We start from the raw sequence: 27169 nt of genomic DNA, 5'->3' as shown, positions 1-27169 counted from the left end.
CCCATACTCAACACCCCATCAACCACTTTTAGCATTCACTTCCTCCACCATTGATATAGCTTTGCAACACTGTATGCTATCTATTAGCTGGATGTGACATTGCTCGCTGAGCTGGAAGGTTAGTTTTCAGACATTTCATCACTTTTTTTTATTTGAAAAAATATACTTTATTCATAGAATGTACAAAAAATAAAACATTTATACACCTACCCAGTCATGCAAGCCACTCCGGGTTACCCGGGGGTACGTACACCAACTAAAGGAAAAAAACAAAACAGAGAAAAAAAAACAAAGCAAAGAAACCGCCCCGGCAGTCGTCACCCCGCACAGTCCCAGTTGGCCCCCTGACCAGTTGGGGAAGGCGCCAGCTGGGCCCAGTTACCAGATAGGATTCTTTTCCCTTTTCTGGACGAGGGGGCTCATACGGTGGTCTTTCCCCACCGCGCCTTGGCGGCGGCTGCCCCAAGCTTTAGCGCGTCCCTCAGCACGTAGCCCTGGACCTTGGAGTGCGCCAGTCTGCAACACTCGGTCGGGGTCAGTTCTTTCAGCTGGCAGACCAGCAAGTTGCGGGCAGACCAAAGAGCGTCTTTCACCGCATTGACGGTCCTCCAGGCGCAGTTGATGTTGGTCTCGGTGTGCGTCCCCGGAAACAGCCCGTAGAGCACGGAGTCCCGCGTCACGGAGCTGCTCGGGACGAACCTCGACAAATACCACTGCATCCCCCTCCAGACCTCCTGCGCATAGGAACACTCCCGAAGGAGGTGATCGACAGTCTCGCCCCCCCTGCAGCCACCTCGAGGGCAGCGTGCAGTGGCGCAGAGATTCCAGGCATGCATAAAGGATCTCACTGGCAGAGCCCCTCTCACCGCCAGCCAAGCAATGTCCTTGTGCTTGTTTGAAAGTTCTGGCGATGAGGCATTCTGCCAAACGACTTTGGCAGTCTGCGTGGGGAACCACACGACGGGATCCACCCTCTCCTTTTCCCGAAGGGTCCTGAGGATACTACGTGCTGACCACTGCCTGACGGCCTTGTGTTCAAAGGTGTTTCCTTTCAAAAATTTCTCCACGAAGGACAGGTGGTACGGAACGGTCCAACTACTCGGAGCGTTCCGCGGCAACGAGGCCAGGCCCATCCTTCGCAACACCGGGGACAGGTAGAACCTCACTAAGTAGTGACACTTGGTGTTTGCGTACTGAGGATCTACGCACAGCTTGATACGGCCGCACACAAAGGTAGCCGTCAGGGCAAGGGTGGCGTTCGGTACGCCCTTTCCCCCATTTCCCAGGTCTTTGTACATAGTGTCTCTGCAGACCCGGTCCATCCTCGACCCCCAAATGAAGTGGAAGATGGCCCGGGTGACGGCAGCGGCGCAGGTCCAGGTAATAGGCCAGGCCTGCGCCACATACAACAGTACCGAAAGCACCTCGCACCTGACAACCAGGTTCTTACCTGCTTTGGAGAGGGACCGGAGTGTCCACCTGCCCAGCTTCTGCTTAAATTTGGCAATACGCTCCTCCCAAGTCTTAGTGCATGCCCCAGCTCCACCAAACCAAACACCCAGCACCTTCAGGTAGTCTGTCCTGATGGTGAAGGGGATGAAGGAGCGGTCGTCCCAGTTCCCGAAGAACATGACCTCGCTCTTACCCCTATTGACTTTGGCACCCGAGGCCAGTTCAAACTGGCCGCAGATGTCCAACAGCCTACTCACCGACCAACGATCGGTGCAGAAGACGGCGACATCGTCCATGTACAGGGAGGTCTTGACCTGAAGGCCTCCGCTGCCTGGGATAGTCACGCCCTTCAGGCTCACGTCCTTCCTGATGGAGGTGGCGAAGGGCTCCACACAGCACACGAACAAGGCAGGAGAGAGCGGGCAGCCCTGCCTGACTCCAGATCTAACAGGAAAACTGTCTGATTCCCACCCGTTGATCGAGACTGCGCTAATGATGTTAGCGTAGAGCAGCCGGATCCAATTGCGGATGCCCTCCCCGAACCCCAATTTGGAGAGGACGTCCCTCATGTAAGCATGAGAGACCCTGTCGAAGGCCTTCTCCTGGTCCAGGCTGACGAGGCAGGTGTCCACCCGCCTGTCCTGTACGTAGGCGATCGTATCCCTGATGAGCGCGAGGCTCTCAGCGATCTTCCTGCCCGGCACAGCACAGGTTTGGTCAGGGTGAATCACTGACTCCAGGACAGACCTGACCCGGTTGGCAATGACCTTGGCCAGGATTTTGTAGTCCACGTTCAAAAGTGAAATGGGACGCCAATTCTTAATTTCTTCCCTCTCCCCCTTCCTCTTGTAAATGAGGGTGATGATGCGCTTCCTCATGGACTTGCACATTTCCCCTGCCCGAAGCGCACTATCGTACACCTCCAGCAGGTCCTGGCCGACCAGGCCCCACAGAGCGGAATACAGCTCGACCGGTAAGCCGTCGCTTCCAGGAGTCCTATTCCTCTGCAAGGACTTGAGGGCTCTGGCCAGCTCGTCCAGGGATATCGGCCGGTCGAGCCACTCCCTCGTGCCGTCGTCTAAGACCTCCGTGATAGACGACAGGAACGACTCGGAGGCCATGCTGTCCGTGGGCTTCGTGTCGTACAGTCCGGCATAGAAGGATCTGCTGATCCTCAAAACGTCGGGCTGAGACGACGTCACCGAGCCGTCATCCTCCTTCAGCCGGCTAAGCACAGAGCTCTCTTTGTGCACCTTCTGAAAGAAGAAACGCGAGCACGTCTCGTCCTGCTCCACGGAGCGGACCCTGGACCGGAAGATTATCCTGGAGGCCTCCGCGGCGAAGAGCGAGGCTTGCTGGCCCCTCACCTCGCGGAGGTCCTCTGTGACATCGACCCCCATCAACTGCAGAAGGAGCAGGTTCTGCACCCTTTTCTGGAGTCGCGACAGCTTTCCTGCCTCTCTCTCGCCTTCTGAACACCCTTGAGGACAAAGAACCTCTTGATGTTCTCCTTCACCGTCTCCCACCAGTCGCCTGGAGACTCAAAGAGGGGTTTCACGGTTCTCCAATCGGCGTACTCCCTCTTAAGCTCCTTGACGTTCTTGGGGGTCAACAGAGTCGTGTTGAGCTTCCACGTCCCCTTGCCGGCCGGCTCGTCGTCCTGTAAGTGACAGTCGGCCAACAGGAGGCAGTGGTCAGAGAAGAACACCGGCTCGACACCGGTGGACCTGATCGAGAACGTCCGTGACACAAACAGGAAGTCTATCCTTGAGCGGATAGACCCATCTGGCCGCGACCAGGTGTACCTCTGCTGCGCTCCGTCTGCAGGGGTGCTGAAGACGTCGAGCAGCTTGGCGTCCTTCACCGTGCCCATCAGGAAACTGGACGTGACGTCCAGTTGAATCCCCCCACCCGCTGTCCCCACGCCGGATCTTCCATCTGCATCAATGATGCAGTTGAAGTCTCCGCCGAGGATGACCGGCCTGGACGTAGCCAGCAGGGGTGGAAGCCGCTGCAGGACGGCCAACCGCTCACTCCGTACCGCTGGGGCGTACACGTTGATCAGCCTCAGGGGAGCATTCCTGTAGGTGATGTCAGCCACTAGGAGGCGCCCCCCCCACCACCTCCTGAACTTGAGAGATGGTGAAGTTGTGCCCCCGCAGCAGAATAGCCAGGCCCGATGAGCGACAGTCGTTACCCCCCGACCAGATCGAAGGCCCACAGGTCCAGGCGCCGGACCATTTCCCGTACCTGCCGAGGTGCGGTATCCCGCACTCCTGCAGAAACAGGAGGTCCGCCTTGATGGTGGTCAGGTAGGCCAACGTGGACACACATCTCGCAGTTGACTTGACGCTGCGCACATTAATGCTCGCAATTCGTACCCCCATTGTGGGCAGTGACCGCAGTACCCTCCCCAAGTCCAAGGTCCAGCCCCTCCATCTATCCCTTCATGCCCATTGCCCGGGCTAACTGCTGGACGCTCTCCGGGCTCAGGAAACCGTCCGTGCTGCCTTCCGGGTGGCATCCCCCCGTCAGGGGTGCAGAGGCAGGAGGGTCCGGCTCCGGGTCAGGCTGGGGACGCGCTGTTTCCTCCTTCCCGCCTGGAAGTTCCGGGGTGCCCTCCAGTGCTCCAGCGGCACTTGACTCGGTGTCGGAGTGAGCCTCAGGACGCCTCCCATCACCTGGAAGCGGGGTGCTGCTTTCCTTCCCCCTCGAGACCTTTAACTTCTGCTTCGGGTGGGCCCTCTCCGAATCCTCCTCGTCAGAGGAGCTCTTATAGCCCCCCTGTAGCTGCCTCTTCCCGCCTGATGATTGCGGCTCCTGGGCCCGTCGACGCACCTTCCTCCTCGCTTTCCGGACTGTTGTCCACTCGCCTGGGTCGCCTGTCGCCGCCTCCATTGGCTCCGGGCTGTCGGGGGGGGATCGGAGCCTGCAGGGGTGCTTTGCTGGCCTCAGGCCCATCCTGCAGGGCTGGGCCCTCCTGCACATTAGTGGGGTCCTTGCTTGGCCCTGGTGCCTTCCTGTCCTCCAGCGGGGCTGGCCACGCATTTCCCCTGCCGGAGACCTGGGCGTAGGTGGTACCCCGCCGCGGGCATGCCCTATAGAAGTGGCCCGCTTCCCCGCAAAGGTTGCAGCTTCTCTCTCGTGGGCAATCCTTTGCAAGGTGTCCCTCCTCCCTGCAGCTCCTGCAGATAGTGGCTTTGCAGTCAGCCGCCATGTGACCTGACCTACCACAGGCATGGCAGACTTTAGGTTGCCCTGCATAGGTCAGGTAGCCCCTGCTCCCGCCGATCGCGAAGCTGGACGGTGGGTGTGCAACATTCCCGTCTGCGCCCATCTTCAGCGTCACCTTGACCTGCCTCTTACTCGTCCAGATGCCAAAGGGGTCCACGATGTCAGTTAGGTCCCCTTCCACCTTCACGTACCTTCCAAGGAAGGTCAGGACATCAACTGCTGGCACATGTGGGTTGTACATGTGTACAGTCACCATACGGCTCCTCTGCGCTGGCATCACAAACAGTGGGACAGCGGTCAATACAGAGAGGGGGCCCTCACCTCCTTTCTCCTTGAAAACCTCCAGGAAGCGCTCGCAAAGCTTGGCACTCCTGAAGGTCACGTCGTAAAAACCTCCTCCGGGGAAATCCTGCAGGCAGTAAATGTCCGCAGCAGCAAACCCACAACAGTCCAACAGGACCCTCTTCACGAAGAAGGTGCGGTCCACAGGTGCACCTTCATCCACCTTCCTTACAGAAACACGAATGGTGTTCCGGACCCCCTGACCTGGGGCACGAGCACTTGCCGCTGCCATCGTTGCAGGTTGGCTGCTCCCCTGAACCAGCGTTAGGCCGAAGCCAGCATTAAGATCCACTGGTCGCAAGGGTGCACAGCCAACCCGACGTCCTCCTTTCACCTCCAAGACAGCACTCTCCTCCTCTCGGTCCACAAGAGAGTGGGTCTTTATTGTGTTCAAGATGTAAGCTAGTTCACTGAGCTTGCCGGTTTGTTCCCAGATGTTTTGTCACCATTCTAGGTAACATCATCTGTGAGCCTCCGACAAAGCGCTGGTGTTATGTCTCGCTTTCTATTTATCTGTTTCGGGTTCCTTGTGTTGGTGATGTCATTTCCTGCATTGGTGATGTCATTTCCTGTTCTTTTTCTCAGGGGATGGTGGATTGGCTCCAAATCAATGTGTTTGTTGATGGAGTTCCGGTTGGAATGCCATGCTTCCAGGAATTCTCGTGTGTGTCTGTGTTTGGCTTGTCCTAGGATGGATGTGTTGTCCCAATCAAAACTGTGTCCTTCCTCATCTGTGTGTAAGGATACGAGTGATAGTGGATCATGTTGTTTTGTGGCTAGTTGATGTTCATGTATCCTGGTGGCTAGCTTTCTGCCTGTTTGTCGAATGTAGTGTTTGTCACAGTTCTTGCAAGGTATTTTGTAGATGACGTTCGTTTTGCTTGTTGTCTGTATAGGGTCTTTTAAGTTCATTAGCTGCTGTTTTAGTGTGTTGGTGGGTTTGTCGGCGACCCTGATGCCAAGAGGTCTGAGTAGTCTGGCAGTCATTTCAGAAATGTCTTTGATGTAGGGGAGAGTGGTTATGCTTTCTGGGCCCGTTTTGTCTGTTTGTTTGGATGTGTTGCTGAGAAATCGGCAGACAGTGTTCATAGGGTACCCGTTCTTTTTGAATATGCTGTATAGGTGATTTTCCTCTGCTCTGCATAGTTCCTCTGTGCTGCAGTGTGTGGTGGCTCGTTGGAATAATGTTCTAATGCAGCTTCGTTTGTGGGTGTTGGGACGGTTTAGCAAATAACTTTTGAAAGTCCTTATTGGATCTGTTGCCACTGTTTCTTCAAGCAGTATGTTTCACAATTAAGAACCTCTGCATGAAATAATTCATTCTAGTCACTGTTCTCCCTAGTCCCTGTTGTTTTGCCAATTGTTTTGAACAACAATTTCTATTGCTGAGGGAAACAACTTTTCTTGAATTGGTCTCCCAAAATCCCTCTTAATTTTGAAGATCTCCTTTACAGTGTATTAGTATTAATATAATAAATTAAACTTAAGAGGAAAGTTAGCATTTTAAAAGCAAAGAATGTTAGATAACAGATCCTGCAGTAAGTCGGTGGTAAAGGACATATCATTATTAATGAAGAGAATAAGTAATTACACTGGAGAAACAAAACTGAAAAGACTAGCTTTTGTGATTTAATCCCTGATAAGCACCAACCCCACTTATCCCACCCCACCATACACTAATCAACTGATGTATAATTATGATTCTGTACCTCCTCCAGTACAATAATTCTTTCAGCACCTGTCTGGCGCAACAAAAAAAACTACGGCAACAATAGGACAACAGATTTGGATAGAATTTGAGTTGATAGATTATCATTTGCATTGGGTGAAATGTTCTATAAATTTGCATAATTACATGTCTAAATTGCATGTAACAGACAGAGAGATTCACTTTTGTCCCCAGCTCTTTATTTTCTCTTTTAGAAGTGCGGCCTAAAGAGTGCAAATTCTCTCATGTCTGTAAAATTTACTAGTTTCCAGTACTTAAGTATTTCTCTCTCGCCCTTGAAGAACTCTAGTCATTCTTTCATGTGTTTGAACCAGCGCCAACTCATTTATTCATATGGGCTCTGTAAGGCATGGATAAATTTATTCTATCTAGCATTTAATAAAAAGTTGAATTAAAAATTGACTTATGCTATGACATGCTTAGTTTTGCCCTTCTAGAGTTTGAATTCTGAAACTATTGGTCCTTTCAAAAATGCAATGTGTCATCAATCTCCTAGTTGTGTGACAAGGCCACTGATTTCTTACAGTACTACTTGAGGCGGCTGTTTAATAATTAATTTTTTCGTTGCTGAAGTACTCTATAAAGTAGATTGAAACATTTTATTCAAGGGCAAGATATTACACCTTCAACACCGGGTGAAAAAGAAATCTCATTCTCATGCAAAGGTTGGGCCATAAATCAAAATGTACTTTAATAAAAGCCTTATTTTGTATCAATGATATTTTCCCCCTGAAATGTAGATTATGTTTTAAAGATCCTTAAATTTATATTTTTAATTTGTGGCAATATTGTCACTACTTGTCTTACCTATGAATCATTTTGCTGTCTGATCTGATGGATTAATTTTGATGTTGATTTTCAGAGATTATTTTGATATACGTTAGCTGGGTAATATTGAATGTAATTTACAAAGGCATTACACTTGATACAAGAGCATTTTGCATGGTTCAGTCTTCATAACTGTCAAGACATTTGACTTTTCCAAACTGCAAATAATGTTGTAAATGTGGCACTGATGGTCAATTCACTTTCACAGAAACTACTCAGTTTCTGACAGTAGAGAGATTGCAGCCAATTAGACTGTCACCTGGTTAAAATAACATCCCGCGCATAAACATGCACAACATTCCCAAAGAACAATTATTTGTTTGCCACTACTCTATGCTAGTGGAATAATTTCGAAAAAAAATACCCTTTGATTCCATGTTGTCCTCTTCCCTTCAGATGTCAAAATAACTTTAATTCCGAGTATCTAAATGTAAGTTGTCTTTTCACGGACCTAATAAGTGCTGGCACCTATGGACTTCCATTTTTGGTCTGTTGTTATACATGACAAGCTACAGCAGTGATTTGCAATTGCCTTTTATAGTTTTTGGCTGGCCAACAGGCTCTGTCATTCCTACTACCTGTCATTGTCTTACTGGAATGATTTACATGTCAATAACCAATCTGTTTAGCCAAGTTATGAACATATGTGCATGTTATGAACATATGCTGCGGCCATCAAGTTTCAAAGTGGTACTCTAACTCTGAACTTCTATCATAGAGTCTGGGTCACTACCGTTGTGCCACAACACCACCTAGCCTAATATCATTATGCATTCATAACTAAATAAATTTGAAATGCTTTGATCTGTACTTTAGAATAAAGACAAATTAGCTTTCACTTGTTTTTGAAGTTTCATAACTTTGAATTCAGAATTCCTGTAATTCATTTTATTTTTACTGCTGGACATCTTTATAATCTCAAAGTAGGGAAAACCCATGTGCCAAATTGTGTACTGTTGTGGTGAGACCTGATAACATTATTTACAGGGAATCATCAGCAAACGAGTCAGAAGGAAGAGAATTTTTATCTCAGCAACATCAAAGCCAGTTAACTCTGTTTTTCTCTCCACGGAGGCTGCCAGAATGGTTGAGTATTTAGTTGGTGTAGGAATGAAGTATGATGCTTGATTTTGATAAGGTTATTCATTGTTTCCAAAATTAGCTAGAAGGAAGAATTTTACCTTACAGCCACTCTGACTGTGGAGCCCTTATAGCCTTAATGGCACTTCACCAAAATCCATCATAAGAATAATTCAGGAGCCATGTCGAGATAAAATAGGAGTGATTTTGTAAAATACAACACAGTCTTCACTGTATTTTGGAAAAGAAAACAGACCTTATCCGCTTTTCAACTAGTGCTTAGCATTACTAGAATTCAAAATATCACAGTACCACTGTCATTTGTTTTCTGACTGGAATACATTATCACTAAATGTTTTATTCAATAATCTCAGTGAAAACTAATTAATCAAACCCCTAAATCCTACTGTTTCAGCCTGATTTGTTGACATCATCTCATGAGATGCATTGCTTCTTCAATCTGGACTGCCAGATAGGAGGTTATTGAACACCCGTAGGAAAACGGTTCAGTACATCCTTCACACATTAATAAGCTTGGCTCAGACGGGCTAACCATGGCTGTGGCTTCAAGAGGGGTCCAGGGACTTGGTGTGAAGACAAAATATGTAACGTCTTTTGAAAAACACACTCCCTATACAATTGATCCTTTTTCATTTGCAATATGTTTAACAGACCAAAGCAATTAACCCACAGTTATCAAAGATAAGTCTCTTTTGGTGTTATTTAACAATGTACTCAGTATGTAGTGCAATTGTAAACTAATTGGAAACATTGTTTTCTTGGGAAATACTTATAAATACACTGCCACATTTCCACACAACTTAGATTTATTTAATCGTGTTCTGTTTCTATCTGACAGCATTGGTCTTCTGGGTTAATCTATAATGCATATTGTCGGTTTTCAATCTGAGTTGATAATGTGAAAGTCATGTGTTTCATCAGCTGTGGAAAAGGCTTCATTGTAAAACAAGAACTTGAGACTTACCCTACATTAAATTGCTATTCTGGCCAATGGGCACTGTCCCTAGTAAATACATATCTTGCCCAGTAGCTGAGCCACATGACGAACCAAGAAAATATTATGCTTGGTTCCTCATCTGTGTTGAGACAGCAACAGTTATGGACTTGGGAATGACTTTAAAGTTCTGAAAGGAAAATTGGCCTTTATTCCTGTTGCTGATCACTATCTAAAACTACTCCAAGATCAAATCCCAAATACCTAGAGATGCAGTATAGTAATTATGTTATTGGCTAAGTAATCCAGTGGCCTGTCTAATGATCCAGCGATATAAAGGGGCAGAGTTTTGCTTGCAAAGTGGTAGATCTAACCACCCCCAACGCCTTGCCCTTATAGCCTTAATGCCAATTCACCAAAGTCTATCACGAGAATAACTCAGGAGTCATGTTGAGATAAGATAAACATTATTTTCTGAATTATAATACAATCTGCACTATATTTTGAAATAGCAAACAGGCTTTACCCATTCGTCATGAGCATTTGAACATAGTCCATTAGCTTCTTACTCCTGTACTGCAGCTTAAGACCCTTGCAACTGCAAAAAACAGAGTCAGAATCAGAACTGAGTTCAGGTGGTCTTGCAAACTTTGTGCTTCACTTTTGTGTGAATCACGTTCCACCCCTTTCTCCTATTGACAGAATTGAGCCTATCAGAAATCAGGAAGGTCCTCCATATCTGAGGCACAAGTTGGGAACTCTGAGTCACCGTGACATTGGAAACATTTGACACATGAGCTGAATTTCCACCATGGAGACTGAGGAACTGAAATTCAGTGAAGCAAATACATCACAAGTAAAAAAACTAGGATCAATCTTGGACAGCCAAGAAATGTTTTAATTGTTGCAAAATTCCTCACATTTGTGGCTGGAACTTTGTCATCCTAATTTCATCTGGGTCTGTACCTGATTCTGGACCACAGCAATGTTGTTAACCATTATCTATCATTTGAAATGGTTTAGCAAACCGCACAGATATCAAGAGAACAACTCGCCAGTTCCTTTCTGGGGAAATTGGGTTGAGCAATAATTGCTAACCTTTCCAATGCCATTCATAGTTTGTGACTGAGGCAAAGCAAATGACAGCTGAGATTCTGGATATCAGTGTAATAATAGATTCAGTCATACAGTTTTTATCTGCTCATCCCACAGACTAAGGAGATTGCAGCCATTTGAAAAAAGAACCATTGTTAAACCTTAAAAACAATCTCTCAGCAGAGTTTGTAATATATAAATACTGTGAATAAGACTGTGACTTGCCTATGAAAAACTGCATTGTTAAATAACTTGGTGACATTCACACAATAGTTGCTCGCACTTGACATAATGGTTGCTGGTACATAGGGCACTCAGCAGCTGTAAAAACAAAATACGCATTTCCCCCTGTATTTTGGAGTGAAATCCAAAATTCATGAAAATGCATCATTTACAATGTTCCTTCTGTTGTGTGTCTTTATTTGAATGGTAGCTCATTCTGCTCAATTTCAAAAATAAGTCAGCAGAGAGATAGAATAAACATATATTCCTAAGGCCAATGAATGGAATCTCTGATCTGCCTGATGTCCTCAGTCTGTTCACCGAGCACCTTGAGACCCATTTATGCCATTTTTTTTTGAGCTATATCCAGATGGGTCACCACACGCAAGTGAAGTTTGCCTTCTCAAGCACGGAAAATCTAACACAGTTTGCCTTGTCTCACAGTGAGGCTTCTGCCCAAACAGATTGTCGACAGTGGATGTTCTCACTGCAAGAGAATAAGTGGAGACCTTTTCAGGAAAATAAAGGAAAGCATATGGGGAAGCTGGACATAATAAACAGAGGGAGACAGGAACCCCAGACTGTGTTCCACCTGCATCTAAATTTGCTAGAAACAAGCTCTCAAGTCTCAGTCCTGTCTGTCATTCCAACCTTCCTGCAAGAGCTAAATTTATTTCTGCTTTCAACGCAACTGTTTGTTGTTGAGGAGCAGTAAAACGTATGTTTGATTCACTCTGTTGCAAGTGTAAGCTCTGCTTATGCGGTTAGGCAATGATGAGAGATCAGGTATTTCACAACCCAGCATCCTGAACTCCAAGGTGTCAGCTGTGGCCCAGTTGGTAGAGCTAACACCTTCTGACTCAGACAATTCTGGGTTGGTGTCCCACTCTAGAAAAGGAGCACAGAAATGTACACTGACATTCAGTGCAGTATGAAGGAGTGCTCCACAGTCAGAGGTGGCACAAACCATTAATGTGAAGCCCCATTTGCTGTCACTGAAAACCATAAGAAAATCCAATGATAACACAGTGTGGAGCTGGAGGACACAGCAGACCAGGCAGCATCAGAGGATCAGGAAAGTTGAAGTTTTAGGTCAGGACCCTTCTTCAGAAGGGTCTCTTTCTGAAGAAGGGTCCCGACCTGAAACGTCAGCTTTCCTGATCCTCTGATACTGCTTGGCCTGCTGAGTTCCTCGAACTCCATACTGTGTTATCTCAGACTGCAGCATTGGCAGTTCCTACTATCTCTGAGAAAATCAAATGATACTACTTCATAGAAGAGCAGGGTAGTTTCCTTGATGTCCTGGTTAATATTTATTCTTCAATGAACATCACAAAGCAATAATCAAAATTATCTGATCATCTTATAGTTTCTTTCAAAACTTGATGTGCCCAATTTTTCTGTTGTTTAATCTAATACAGCAGTGACTGTACCGCATTACTAAGGTAGTGTTTGTAAGTAATCTAGTATGGCCACTGCAAATGCACAGGCATGACCAATGATGACAACTAGCCACGTCAAGACAGGACATAGGAAATGACTGCACAATTACCGATGATCTCACTGCTGTCTGTCCGTGGTGACATCATCATCATCATCATGTATACAGGTGCTGAAGAATCTGAGGCCACACATGTCATTAAAAGTGGCTGGGCCGGTTCAGAAAGCAGTTACATACAGAATCCTGGTCTTTTCATTCCTGTTCCAATGGACTGAATTTTAAATAATTTGTTGATGAATTCAATATTCCATAAAGTTATTTGTCCTGTTAAACCTGTTATTTATCCCTGTTGAAGTTGTACTGTATTGAACAGGACTCCTCCATCTTGTTGAGAAATGATGGTAGAGGTTCAATGTTGACAAGTATCACAATTTTTAATAATGGTAGTGTGTTTTTCAGATAAATAACCACATGTCACATTTATGTCTCAAGGCTTAAAAATGTGTACAGGCCAAAAAGGAACTCATATTTATTGCATTTTTCACAATAACTGGATGGCACTAATTGCTTTACACCCAATAAAATACTTTTCAAGTGTCACTATTTTAAGTTAGAAAACATACAACTAGTTTTCAGTAGGAAAACCATTACGTTCAACAATGTGAAATTGACCGAATCATCGTGTTTTGTGGGATTGGTTGAGGTTTAAATACTGGACGGAATATCAGGGTAAACCCTGATGTTTCGTGTGTTCTTTTATGTTCACTTGACAGAGACGGCCTTGGTTTAATGCCGCATTTGAAAATTGGCACCTCCAACAGTGCAGAACTCCCCCACTTTATAGTTTTTTTTGCTAGTCCTGTAATGGGACTTGAACCGAGAAGCATGGAACCTAAATACAAATATGCTGCCAACTGAGCCATGCCAAATGATCTTTATTTTGTTTTTCATTACATCTTCTATCTAAGGCAGGGCATCTAATAGGGTGACGTGGTGGCTCAGTCATTAGCACCGATGCGTCACAGAGCTAGATACCTGGCTTATTTCTACACGATAGGGATCCTGTCATTAGACAATAGGCAATAGGCAATCGGTGCAGGAGTAGGCCATTCGACCCTTCGAGCAGCACCACCATTCATTATGATCATGGCTGATCATCCACAATCAGTATCCTGTTCCTGCCTTATCCCCATAACCCTTGATTCCACTATCTGTAATAGACAATAGGTGCAGGAGTAAAAATGCACAATGTCGGGAGTGGGATTCGAACCCACACCTCCAGAGGAGACTGCAACCTGAACACAGCACCTTAGACTGCTCAGCCATCCTGACTTACTATTGTCATTCTATAGCATATTTTAGAAATGAAATGAAAGAGACAAGTGTCTTATTGAAACCCTTAAAAATGATTCGGTGATTTAAAAACCGATTACATGTGGTGCAGAGGAACAATATCTACACCCACAATGGGAATCTAATTGGACATCAAGTACTTACTTTCTTTTTACAACACATGTTTGTCAAACATTGGTTATAATCAATGGTACATCAGACTGAATTTGGTATATTCTGATACATTACCATCCTTCCATCATAAGGTCAGAATTGGGAATGTTTGCTGCTGATTGCACAATGGGTCAACACCATACACAACTCCTCAGACACTTAAGCAGCCCATGTTTAAATGCAACAAGATCTGGACCAGACTTGGGCTGACAAGTGACGAGTAACTTTCGGTCCACAAAAATATCAGGCATGACCATCCCCAATAATAGACAATCTAAACACCACCCCTTGACATTCAGTAGTGATACCGTCCCTGAATTCAACACTGTCAATGTCCTGATGGTTACTATTGATCAAAATCTCAACTGGATTCACCACATAAATGCAGTGTCTGCAAGAACAGGTCATCATCGGCAAGGCACAAGTCAGGAGCATGTTGGAACAGTCGTCTCTTGCCTGGATGGTGGAGCTCCAACAACATTTGAGAAACTTGGCACCATCAGGACAAAGCAGCCCATTTGAATGGCACCATACTGGAAGTATCCAGTCCCTCCACAAGTGGTGCTCAGTAGCAATGCTGTGTACTGTCTTTAAGATCCCCTGCAGAAATTCACCAAAGATCCTGAGATAGCATCTTCCAAACCCAGGACCACTTCCATTTGGAAGACAAGGGCAGTAGATACCTGGGAACACCACCACTCGCAGGTTGTCCTGCAAGCAACTCACCATCCTTTTTCCGCTGTGCCAAAATCTTGGAAGTGCCTCCCCAATAGCACTGTGGGTCAACCTATAGCACATGAACTGCAATGTTTCAAGAAAGTAGTTCACCACCACCTTCTTAAAGGCAACTAGGGGTGAGCAAGTAATGCTGGCCAGCCAGCAACACCCATCCCATGAAAGATAAGAACAAATCTTAGAATCCAAACCAATTTCATTGTTTCATATTTTTGCTTTCAAGAATACAATGGTGAAAATAAAGGATCAGCATCATGGAAACCAAGGAAATGAGTACTATTCTCAGGAAATGTTAGTTCCCAATGAAAGAACGGTGAAATTATTCAAGCAGCCATTTAAAATCAAATGACACGATTAAAATAAGTTTCTTCAGAGAAGATTGAGGAAAGATGGAAAATGTGGAAAAAGTTAAGAGGCCATGTGGGCTGGGATTCATTTCAAAGGAGAATTTGATGGACTGGCATAAAAAAAATTAGTTAGGCATGATTCAAATGAATTTTCATCAGTGAACTAAACTCTTGACACAAAAACCTGTGAAACATTAAGTCATATGTAGTGCTTATGACTATTTATGTTACCCGTGCATGCAAATGTAGGGGAAAGCGTATAAAGTCTAATTAATAATGGGCGTATTTATATTTTTTCATGTTCAGGTAACTTCCGTGTTTAACTTGTTTAGATGTCCTATTCTCTGTTTGCTTGGCTTTGTATTGTCCCATCACAGAGAAATGAAGCATGTTCAGAATGATTTGATCCTTATACGCATTACACAGCTGTTACATATAAAATATTTCCTATTAGATTCTACATAACTGATAGCTGTTTAATCCTGATTTTATCTGCTGTTATATTTTTAGGCCAAGTATCTTCACGCATCTAATTGCAGTTTACAGTCTTATGACACTGCAGTTCAGACATTGTTTTGATTCTGACTTTCTGTGCTACAACATGCATTATGTCTGCCTATTCTGAAGAGGTTAGATGTGCAGTGCCAGACATCTCTCTCACAGAGAGGTTATGTGAGTTTTCTCCAAGGATGAAGCACTGAAAACTCCAGGGAGGGAGCATTGCCTGTAACTGTATGTACTCTTCTTAATTGAAATCCAATTATCCTTAATTCCACAGAGCATGTCACACACACACATGCAAACACATGCGTACAACTATGCCTTTGCAAGCCAATTATATCAAGTGAAGCATATAAAGAATGACTTGTTAATTGTGTTGGACACTCTGCATAGCAACATTGTGCTGAGACAAAGCAATTTTCCCTGTGTTACACAACAAAGCACCTGTCATATTTCTTTGCTCTTTCTCTTTGCAAAATCTGTGAATTTCTGCGTTTTTTTTCACTGCCTCTACTAGGAATATATTGTAAGTGCTTTGTTTATGAGACATTATAGTGGTTTATTTTTTCCAACAACCGAGGTGAGATTTTGCACCTCATTAGCAATCATCCTGCTTTGTAATGATCTCTACTTCTCCAGTTGCACTGCACCTTGTCATTAGAGACTTTCGGCAGGTATTTTGTTCAACTGAGGACTCATTATCAGTACCTTAACAGCTTCAAAAGCAAACATGTAGGGAGGCATACAAATAAAACATTGAAGTTAGGTCATCTCAATGTTTACCTGTTTACCTTTTCAAGACCAATGCATTCCCAAATATTGGATCAAAATCATTCAGCTGTGGTTTCATAGTTAGCACTCTTGCATATTGAATTGCAGAGTTTTGGACTTCCCAAAGGGACTTGGTGCAAAAATCAAATCAGCACTCCAACTGCTCTATCAAAGATGCAATCTTATGGAAAAAAATATTAAGTTAAAGCTTTGTGCTCCCTCTTCAATACATGGAAAAGATCCCATACCATTATTGTGCAGAAGAACAGGGTAGTTATCTATAAGGTCAATAATTATTCCTGAATCAATATCACAGAAATGACTAACTGTTGTTGCTATTTGTATGACCTTGCTGTCTGCAAATTGACTGCCATGATTCCAATGGTACAGCTTTACATGAAAAGTGCTTTATGGTTACATGTATTTTGGGGTGGCCTATGGTTGAAGAAGGTGCTACAGTTCCAGGACACTTTTATTGATTCTTGAAATCCAAGATATAAGCAGAGAAAGCTGGCTAACACTTACAGGCAGGTAGCATCTATGGAGGGGGAGAGGCAGAGACGGAGGTATCAGTCGAGGTATTAACTGTACTTCTGGCTAGGCTACTTGCTGAGTATTTCCAGAATTTCTCTCGTTCACTTCTCTGAATAGTAAACCCTGAGATGATGTTCAAAGGAACCTAGAACTAGGGAGCATGTTTCCAAAATACGGAATCTCGCTTTTAAGCCAGAAATAAGAATAAGTTTCTTCTCTCAAGAGGGTGGAAAATCTTTGGAATTCTGTGAAAACTGTGAAGTCGTTGAAGATATTCATGGATGACACTGACAGGTTCTTGGATATTTGGGGAAACAACGGTTATGGAGAACAGGCAGAGAAACGGACTTAAAGTCAACCACAATCTTAATGAATGAGGGGGATCCTACTGCATATGCTTTTACTTGAGCTTTGTTTTGAATGAGACCATGCTTCCAGGACTCTCTAAATTGTCCCATTGGATGATTCTCCTTTGTCGGCTAAACAACCCAGCTCTCCTCAGCACCAATATATTTATAGCTATTAAGTTATGGCTGCAAGCTTTCAAACAAAATATTATTTTTTTTGAGGTCCCTTATGATTTATCTTCTTGTACATTTCAGCAGCGTAGAGATTAACCTTTAATTCCTGGTGATTCCAGCACTTGAAAGTCAACTTGCACCATCGGAACTGCTGACTTCTTTGTATATCTCCTCATGCGGACCAAAGAAGATTATAGTGTTTTAAACACTTCGTAATACTTCCTGCTACCCGTTCACTAACAGTAAATTAATCAGGGAGTATCCAAGCGTCTTGTGTTACAAATGGACTCATTTTAAGTGTCATTGTTCTCTGATCTGATCGCATGCAATCCTTTAACAGAAGTAATTGTGCTTTGAATGGCAAAACTGATTGAAGTTGGATGACTGCTTGGGGATCAGCAATAGAGTCTAAGTAGACACATTTTGACCCTTGCTTCCCCAACCATACACAGATGCTGCAGTACTCCACATGCATCACCAAGTTGAGTAACTTAATGGACCTTTAGTAAATGCTTTCTGTTGTTTATGAAACTCTACTGGGTACGATATGCCCCAGAAGAGGTCTATACAGTAATTCTGGCATGTTATATTTGACACATTGTTGCTTTAACTGCAGCTTTCCACAAAATGACCCTTTGACCATTGAGTCTGTGCAGCTCCTTTATCATGCTGACGTGCCTTGTAAATGCAAGCCCAGATTATTCAATCTCAGACAGAATTTCAATGAACTTTTCAATGCAATACCAATCAGGTTAAAACAACAGGAGGCAGCGTTCAATATATCGACTCATTTATGTTTTTATTGCAAATAAAATGAACATGTTTGTGCTTTGTAAACAGCGCTTTTTCAAACTTCTTGACGGAGTTCAATAAGATAAGAAATGTCTGGATGATCAGATTTGCAAGGAATTGCAAAGCCGTAGCTGTTGTGTCTTACTTCAAACACAACTGCAAATTTGCATTATTTTGGGAAACACTAAATTGCCAATGGTTGAGCCTTGTAAGGAATAAAAATATTAAGGGGCACCTAGTAAATGTGAGAGATTGAGTATAAAGGGTGGACAGAGGCTTGTGGTGGGCAAAATATTTTAGCATGTATCAGCTGGGCTGAATGGTCTGTTTCTGTGCTGCAAAATTCAGTAGAATTATTTAAACGATGCCCCCTAGAATACATCAAGAATCCACAAGGTCCACATTATGGTATCTTGCTTGTTAGTTTGTTCAGAATTTGAACTATGCAACTGCAATTTGCACCTTAAACATTTACGAGATATGCCTCACTTGAATTGGATATGATTATTGCCGAGAATATATTAGCCTACTGATACTTCGCTAACAGACATACAGTGCCACATGTCATCTCCCTCTTGGCCTTTATTGCTCCAATCTGGCACAAGTTAAAATCTGGATAATTATCTGATTGTTGCTAAATGCTATGCAGAGCAGAACTTTGAGACCTGAAGAGATTGCGAGAAGTAGTCCAGATGAAAGGAGGAGATGGTTGAATGAGATGGAGTGCTGACTACCTCAAAAGTTACTATAAATTTCTTGAATTTTGTTTGCAGTCATGCTTCATTCTGGAAAGGATTTGCATTTGTGTAACGTCCTTCCTGTCATTGCAAACATTGAACTATATCTGAAATGTAGTCATGATGGCAATGTTGAAAATTTAGCCGTGAATCTCCAAACTGTAAGCTCCCACAACCTCCAATATGATAATGAACAGTTAGTCTGTTTGTGATGTTAATTTGAGGAATCAATATTTGTCTGAACAGCAGCGAGACACCCTCTGCACTCCTCCGTAATTTGCTTCATGGGATCTCTTCTGCTCTTGCTGAGAGAGCAGATGAGCCCCTAATTTAAGGTCTCAGTCAAAAGATGGCACATCCAACAGTGCAGCAGTCCCTTGGTACTATGCTGGAGCCAAGGGCCCATAAAGAGAAGGAATGGAGAAGAGTCGAATACTGGATGTCATAGCAAGTTAGAAAAATGACTTCAATCCTTCTGGGAGCAGGATGTAAATCCAAATGAAATAAAGAAAAAGAAACGGACTATATACGATACTAATATACTATAAATACCTTCTCCCTCTAAAAATACTGCAACTATTTGAAATTAGTTATTTTAACATAACTTACCTAATTATTACAAATTCAGTACAGTGCCAAAAAACCGGGCTTGTTCTGTCATTTTGTACTGCTATGTTCCATTACACATGTATGTTTCATGTGTAGGCCCAGGATTTACTGAAAGCTATGGGGTGTCTGAATGATGCATGCTCTTGTGGGTGTGCGAATTGCCAACAATATATAGCCCTGAATTGAAAGTTGCCTCTCGTTGTTGGCTTATGAGTATAGTCCACCACTGGAGCTGTGAAATCAGCAGCTTGTTTAAATTCCTTGTGTCCCTCATAAGGTTCCTACATTCATGTATTAATTGCATTTTGGCTCAATGCAAAGTCTAGAAATTAAAAGCGGTATGATCCCCGCAGTTATTAATATTGACAAAGTCAAATCCCAGATTGAAACCTGGTTTGATAGACCCTAAATTTGCTTTGTTTTACCTGTGGAGGTCAATGACAGAACACATTCAAAAGAGTCTACAGTGTACTTCTAACACACTAAATAAAGCACTTAATAAACAAGAAGGAAAATTATTTACATAGCAAAACAGGGGGCAGCACGGTGGCTCAGTGATTAGCACTGCAGCCTCACAGCACCAGGCACCCAGGTTCAATTCCAGCCTCTGTCTGTGCAGAGTTTGCAAATCCTCCCCGTGTCTGCGTGGGTTTCCTTTGGGTGCTCCGGTTTCCTCCCACAGTCCAAAGATGTGCAGGCTAGGTGGATTGGCCATGCTAAACTGCCCATAGTGTTCAGGGGTGTGTGGGCTATAGGGTGATGGGTCTGAGTGGGATGCTGCAGGGGGCAGTGTGGACTTGTTGGGCCAAAGGGCCTGTTTCCACACTGTAGGTAATCTAATCAAAAACAAAATCTCCCACTGCTAATAGTAATGGCCCCAAAAACACATTTGTGTCAATAGGTCACACCCCTTTTAAATCATCTTCATGAAACAAAAGTATTATGAATTTTATATTTAAGTGAGCAATGCTCAAAACTCTGTGCATTCATATGTTCTGTGATATTTTTCACTGGTTCAAGATTTGATGCACATGAATCTGGTGTAACACATGGAACTGATTGCACACTCAAAACTGATTACCCCAACCACCAACCCCTTTTGGCACAACCCCTGGACTGCATTGGTTCAAGAAGGCAGCTCACCATCACCTTCTCAAGGACCATCAGGGATAGACAAAGGTCATTGTATATAGGAGTTGGAAGGTCATGTTGGTTAGGCCACTTTTGGAATACTGTATTCAATTCTGGTCTCCTTGCTGTAGGACAGTTGCTGTGAAACTTGAAATAATTCAGAAAAGATTTACACAGATGTTGCCACAGATGGAGCGTTTGAGCAATAGAGAAAGGCTGAATAATCTGAAGCTATGTTCCCTAGAGCATCAGAAGCTCAGGAGTGATCTTATACAGGTTTATAAAATCATTAGGGGCATGGATAGAGTGAATAGTCAAGGTCTTTTCCCCAGGGTAGGTGAGTCCAAACCTAGGGCATAGGTGTGAGGTGAGAGGGGAAAGATTTAAAAGGGACTTAAGCAGCAACTTTTTCACGCAGAGGGTAGTGCGTGTATGGAATGAGCTGCCAGAGGAAGTGATGGAGGCTGGTACAATTACAACATTTAAAAGGCATCAGGATGTGTATATGAATAGGAAAGGTTTCGAGAGAAATAGGCCAAATGGGACTAGATTTATTTAGGATATTTGGTCAGCATGGATGAATTGGACCGAAGAGTCTGTTTCCATGCTGGACATCCATATGGAACTAATAAATGCTGGCTTGGTCATCAGTGCCCACATCCCATGAATGAGAAAATCAGAAATGTAAAATCCTCCATGAATCATCACAATAAGGCAACATATGGAAAATAACTGCTTTGTTGATTTTTCTTTCAGAAAAAAGTATTCCTTGATGTACTTAAAAGTATGAGGAGTTGTGTTTTTTTAATGCTGTTTAAAATGGGTTTATCACCAAAAATGAGAATATCAAATAAGAGTGCTCAATTGAGCAACTTAATCTGAAATTACTGAAAATAAATTGTCAGACTGTACTGTACTGTTGAACAATTTGATTGATGTGCATTAGGCTGTTTCTTAGCAAATTAAATCTTTTTGATGTGATAATGCTTTTGAAATACGCATGTACATGTCTGTGTGCCTAAGACAGTACCCACAAATTGAAGGGAGTTCCCACACAGTTGGTAGTATCTTGCAATTCCCTGGGAGTGAATCACATCTTCAGTCGAAAAAGTGAATGTGGATGGTTTTGGGTAGAGCACACTTATGGATAAAATTCTGCTTTTTTTGCTGGAATATGCTAATGTTAAATAAACAGCAGCTCAACCCAATGATTTTTAAAGCCCGAGATTACAAGGTGTAGAGCTGGATGAACACAACAGGCCAAGTAACATCTTAGGAGCAGGAAAGCTGACGTTTCGGGCCTAGACCCTTCATCAGAACCTGCTGTGTTCACCCAGCTCTACACCTTGTTATCTCAGATACCCCAGCATCTGCAGTTCCTATTATCTCTGAGTTTTAAAGCCCGTTTGGAATTGCAGTCAAATTTTGTTTTTAATGTGCTGGCACTCCTGCTCCTTGACGTGTACTACCAATGGCTGTAGAGCTGTTTTTACATTGTATTAAGTATTTGACAGAGATGGATGGATCTGGGGGAATCAGCCTCTAAAATGCTGAATCCATGTCTCTTCCAGTCACAAAATCGTGGTATCCTGAACGAACTGCTTGATGTGAAAACGCTTTTGAAATATACATGTATGTGTCTGTGTGCCTAAGACAGTATTCACAAAAATTGAAGGGAGCTCCCACACAGTTGGTAGTATCTCGCAATTCCCTGAGAGTGAACCACATCTTCAGTTGAAAAATGAATGCTGATGGTTTTGGGTAGTGCACACATGTATAAAATTCTGTGCTTTTTTTGGGTTTCATGCTGAACATCGATATGGCACTAATAAATGCTGGCTTAGCTCTCTGTGCCCACATTCCCAGGAATGAGAAAGTTAGAAATGTAAAATCCTCCATGAATCGTAGCAAACAGATCAAAGCAGCTACCGCAGGGATCTTAGGGCCCAAGACACTGAAGTAAACCGGCACTAGTATTAAAACCACTCTTTCCTACATTAGAATAAAGATTGAACTCCAAAGAAAGATGTTTTTCTATAAAGTGCTTTGAGACATTCTAAGGAGCTGCGAGGCATTATATAAATACAAACTCTTTTCTTTTGCTGGGAATGTTGTACTTTTCCATCTACGAGCCCAAAAAAGTTGCTGAAAATTGTTGCAAATCAGTTTAGAAACGTTTTTCAGAAATGTTTGAAGAATTTGTTTCTTGTATTAAATTTGTTTCAGATGTACAAAACATTCTAAAAATATGTTTGTTAACCAAAGAACCTGGCAGCAGTGGCACAGGTATGGAAAGTTTTTTTTAAATGCAGTGTCTAATGAGATAAACGAACTGTTTAAATTTGGATGCAGAAGTAAATGAAGCTAGAAAATATCATTTACATTATTTTTCACTCACTGTAACAAATCACTCATTTTAATGGTTGAGTTGTTATTATGTACAATCAGTGCAATACAATATCTAACATTCCAGGCTTATTATTTAATTACAGAAGCTTGCAGTGCTGTTACAAAAAGACAGGTAGCAGCTACTGTGTGGGGAGATTTATAAACTGAAAACAGACTAAACAGGAAATGATATGTAGTTTAAACCTGAGCAAACAGAAAAGAATCAGAAGCTCATTAAATAGCAGAACTGTCTCAATTTCTTATAATTGGAGAGTGGGACAATCATTAGAACCGGCCAGATTATTTTGGAGTGGCATTCTTGTTAATAGGCGAAATAATAAATAACAGGCTACTTTTGCTTAAGGATCAGGGAGGGCGCAGGATAAAACTATGATCTAAAACGCTGCTCAGCTATGCTGGTTCATGGAAGATTTTACATTCGCTGAAATGCAAATAACTTGTGATCGAAAAAAAAACTTGGAAGAATATCTCAGGCAATTTTGAGCACGACTCCAAACCTCTCTATCCAGCCCCACAGATTTTCGACATTTCTAAAACAGAAGATATATCTTCTTCTGATCTACTTTGTGGGAAAGCTTGATGCGACAGTACCTGAGCCCTCATCTAGGTTGTGAAAAGGAGGGCGATGATGCCATCAAAGACAAAAGTTCCTCATCTACACAGTACACATCTGAAGCATTGACCTGCCTTCTTGTAATATATTGCAGTCTAAAATGATCACCCTTGGTATCCATTCTCACAGTGTTCTTCACTTGATTCTAAGACATGTACAATGAGAAGCTTTTTGGCTCCTTAAATCTGCTCCTCTATACAATTAGATTTTAATTGTTCTGCATCTTAACCACATTCAGCTTCCATGGATAGAATTTAATGCCTCACAGAGGTGTCAGAGGTGGAGAAGGCATTTGATTGCAGGATGACCCGTTACCTTCAACCAATTAAACGCAGGCTGAGGACTACTTCCCCTCCTGAAGCTACCTGGGGCCTTCATGTGGGACAATTAGTGTCCACTTTAGGGCCTCATTCCCATAGCACTAAAACATCAGTGTATAGGGACTCATTGTGTGTGTGTGTGTGTGTGTGTGTGTGTGTGTGTGTGTGTGTGTGTGTGTGTGTGTGTGTTGGGGGGGGGGGTGGTGGGGGCGGTGCGATCAATAAGCTAATCCTGTTGGGTTTGCTTGGAGACCCCAGATTTGAATGGACTGGGGTGTAGCCCATTGTACAAATGTACTCAGTGCCTGACTGGGGAACACGTATCAGGAAGGGGGAGTTAAAGTTGTTCAGAGCCAATCCCCAGCCTTTCTTCTGACCCCTTCCTCCTCCAGCCAATGAAGCCCTCCTTGGACTCCTACTCACTTCACTTACATGGGCCTTGAGCCACTTGGCAATCCTCAGCCTCCTGCAATTTACTTTACTGGCTGCTGCCACCACTCCTGCTGGTGCTGTTCATGCTGGAAAGCTCCAGGCCTCTGATTAAGTAGCAGCAGATTTCTGTGACCAGAGTTGTAAATCCTGGGGGACAGCTAAGTGCTGATCATTTAGGTGCTTGATAGACATCTTAATTCCATTGGGCCTTCTCCAAGAGATGTAACATTATTCACTCTTCCAGTCTGCAGTCAACAAATGTTAAGGTCATTGCCAAGATGAAATTGCAGCCCGAGAGTTCCTAGCCTTCTCATGTAACAAGAATTTGTCAACCTCAGATTGTAATTGTAAGCTCCAGTTTTGTGGTGAGTTCCAGGTTTCCACTCCTGTTGTGTGAAGATCTGCTTGCTGGTGTCTCACCTGAATGGCTGATCTTGTGGTCTTGTATTTGGAGCTGCCTTACAGAGGAGATCACTTCTCTGCTTTCTACCCTGACAGGGCAGCATGGTGGCTCAGCACTGCCTCACAGTTGCCATATTGGGTCTAGGTGGATTATCCGTGGGAAATATAGAAATGGAGTAGGGGATGGGATAGCATGGGCATGATGGGTTGAATGGTCTGCTTCCACACTGCAGGAATCCTATGATCCTCTCATCATCTTCTATGCTGCAATTACTAGCTTTGCAAATGTGGTTTAAATTGTTTAACATGCACTAAATCTGCCTGGAAAAGTAAAGTGCGCTTTCACCAGAGTGTTAATAATTTGAACAAAAAGTTTCTCTCAAATTTTTTACTTTCTCATATGCTTCATTAAACTGAAGTGTCAGTAATACCATTTACAATCCACCAACCTTCGCTTTGCAAATGGCATTGGATTCATACAGACCAGGTGAATGGCATTCAATCCATTGTGCTTGACTATTGTTTTTTTTAAGAACTACCCAATTGTTTCGACTAACTTTCCACATAGCTCTTTGATATTTTCTTTTGCAAACATTTATCTCCTTCCACCAAGGTTTCAGGTTGAGTTGCTCAGATAAAATTCCATTAGAAGCTCTTACTTCACTGAAACACATGCATTTTCTGCTTTCTGCCTGTTTCATTCAGCCAACCTCTGTGTGGCATTTAATATAAAAGGATTGGCAATGAGATATAAACAAGGAATCCTAACCATGTGGTACAATAGCAATTGCTGGTGGAACCTGGTATAAAAGACAGAAAGACAAATCATAATAGACTTATCATTTGGAATTAATTTGCCTGTTTCAATAACCTTTCCATGAAAGGCAAAACACAAACTCTAAGTGTCAGCAGATATTGCCTGCTGTACCACTAATGTTAATCTCACACCTGCTAAGCACAGCACAGTATATTTGAAGATCTGAACATTTTTTACACTGCCCCCTCTGTTACAGAGGTTAAGGAACAAAGAAGATTTTGAAATGCTTTTTTGCAACTTCAGAAGTTTAATTTCAGAAAGTTTGAGTGATTTGAAAGATTACTCTGTACGTACACTCATTTTCAGGTCATAGTGAGTCAGCACTATAGATAATTTCTCCAGTCGGGGAAAATGGAGGAATTCACAGAGGACTGATATCTTTATAAAAGAACATTAGACTCTTGGCTAAAAGCAAATAAAGTGAGTGATAATATAAAGTAACTGTTTTCCACGTCATAGTTAGTTTTGATATCATGCCGAACAAAGGTTATCCACCACATCCCAGGAATATGCTGAAATTAATGAGATTTAGGTTTCATATGACAAGAATGAGATTGCAATGAGAGTTGCATTTTCTGATGGGAAGCAGCTGCCAAGTGAAACTGTTACAGTTTACATTCTACCATTAAAGCATTAAAAAACTGTCTTGGCACTACGGGTATGTCAAGTAGTTCAAAATCGTGTTTAGAACACATTGCTCAGAGGCCCAAATACGATAAAATTCAGGCCAAGCTTTGGAGCAAAGGCAACAAACTGACATGGAAGGTCTAAGATAAGGCTGCAGCCATGGAAACAGCAAAAAGAAATGGTGTCAATTTACAAGGGAGTTTTTTTAACCCCCCCCCCCCCCCCCACCGCCCCCGAGTCAGCAGTATGTAATTGGAGATAACAAGGTGTAGAGCTGGATGAACACAGCAGGCCAAGCAGCATCAGAGGACCAAGAAGGCTGATGTTTCGGGCCTAGACCCTTCTTCAGAAAATGAGTTGTTTAAGAAGACTAGGTGTGTTCCCACATTTAGTGAAGATTGAAGAGAGACTACATCCATATCATGTAGATTATTTGTGAAAGAGAAAATCTGGCAGGGACGGCACCATCAACCTCCTCCAGACCAAATCCTTCCTATAATCTGAAGTAAAATACAGAAATAAAGTGAAAGTGCAAAGAAACTGAAAGTTTGCAAGTATTGTAGAATTTGCTGGGAGAGCAATGTAGGTCTGGGATTTAGATAAAAGCACATCAATCAAGGCTACAGTCCCAAATATTTAGTGGAGTTGCCAATCAACGTCAAAGTTCAGTTTTGACACGGTCAGGGATGTTGACAGAACAGAGTCAAGGTAATGGAAATGGAATTGGAAAAAGATATGCAAAGCGAGAAATGAATCAGATTTGTTATGTAGGAAAGAATAAAAGGGAAAACAAAATTCAATTTTTCTTGATCTAGTGCTCATACCTTGTTAAATACCTTTTGGTGTAAGCTAAAACATTTTTAAATATGATACACTGCTGATATTGGTGACACATTTTTGTTGATTTCTGTAAAGCAAGTATGCAACCCAGTCTGTTAAATTGCCAATATTTTTATTATTAGTTTAGCCATCTTGTATTCTAGGAAA

The 27169-nt window shown here is 43.2% G+C and overlaps 1 protein-coding gene and 1 non-coding gene across 12 annotated transcripts in view; one reads left to right on the top strand and one right to left on the bottom strand.

Annotated features, from left to right (window-relative positions):
• LOC125453357 (protocadherin-9) overlaps positions 1-27169 on the top strand; it is a 701801-nt gene that overhangs the window by 129046 nt on the left and 545586 nt on the right. The window lies entirely within an intron of this gene.
• trnal-cag (transfer RNA leucine (anticodon CAG)) lies at positions 13628-13710 on the bottom strand. The gene has a single exon. It is a non-coding gene; the product is annotated as a tRNA-Leu (tRNA).

The sequence above is a fragment of the Stegostoma tigrinum genome, chromosome 6, assembly GCF_030684315.1.
Source record: "Stegostoma tigrinum isolate sSteTig4 chromosome 6, sSteTig4.hap1, whole genome shotgun sequence".
Classification (NCBI taxonomy): domain Eukaryota; kingdom Metazoa; phylum Chordata; class Chondrichthyes; order Orectolobiformes; family Stegostomatidae; genus Stegostoma; species Stegostoma tigrinum.
This window is presented reverse-complemented; position numbering and strand designations above follow the sequence as displayed.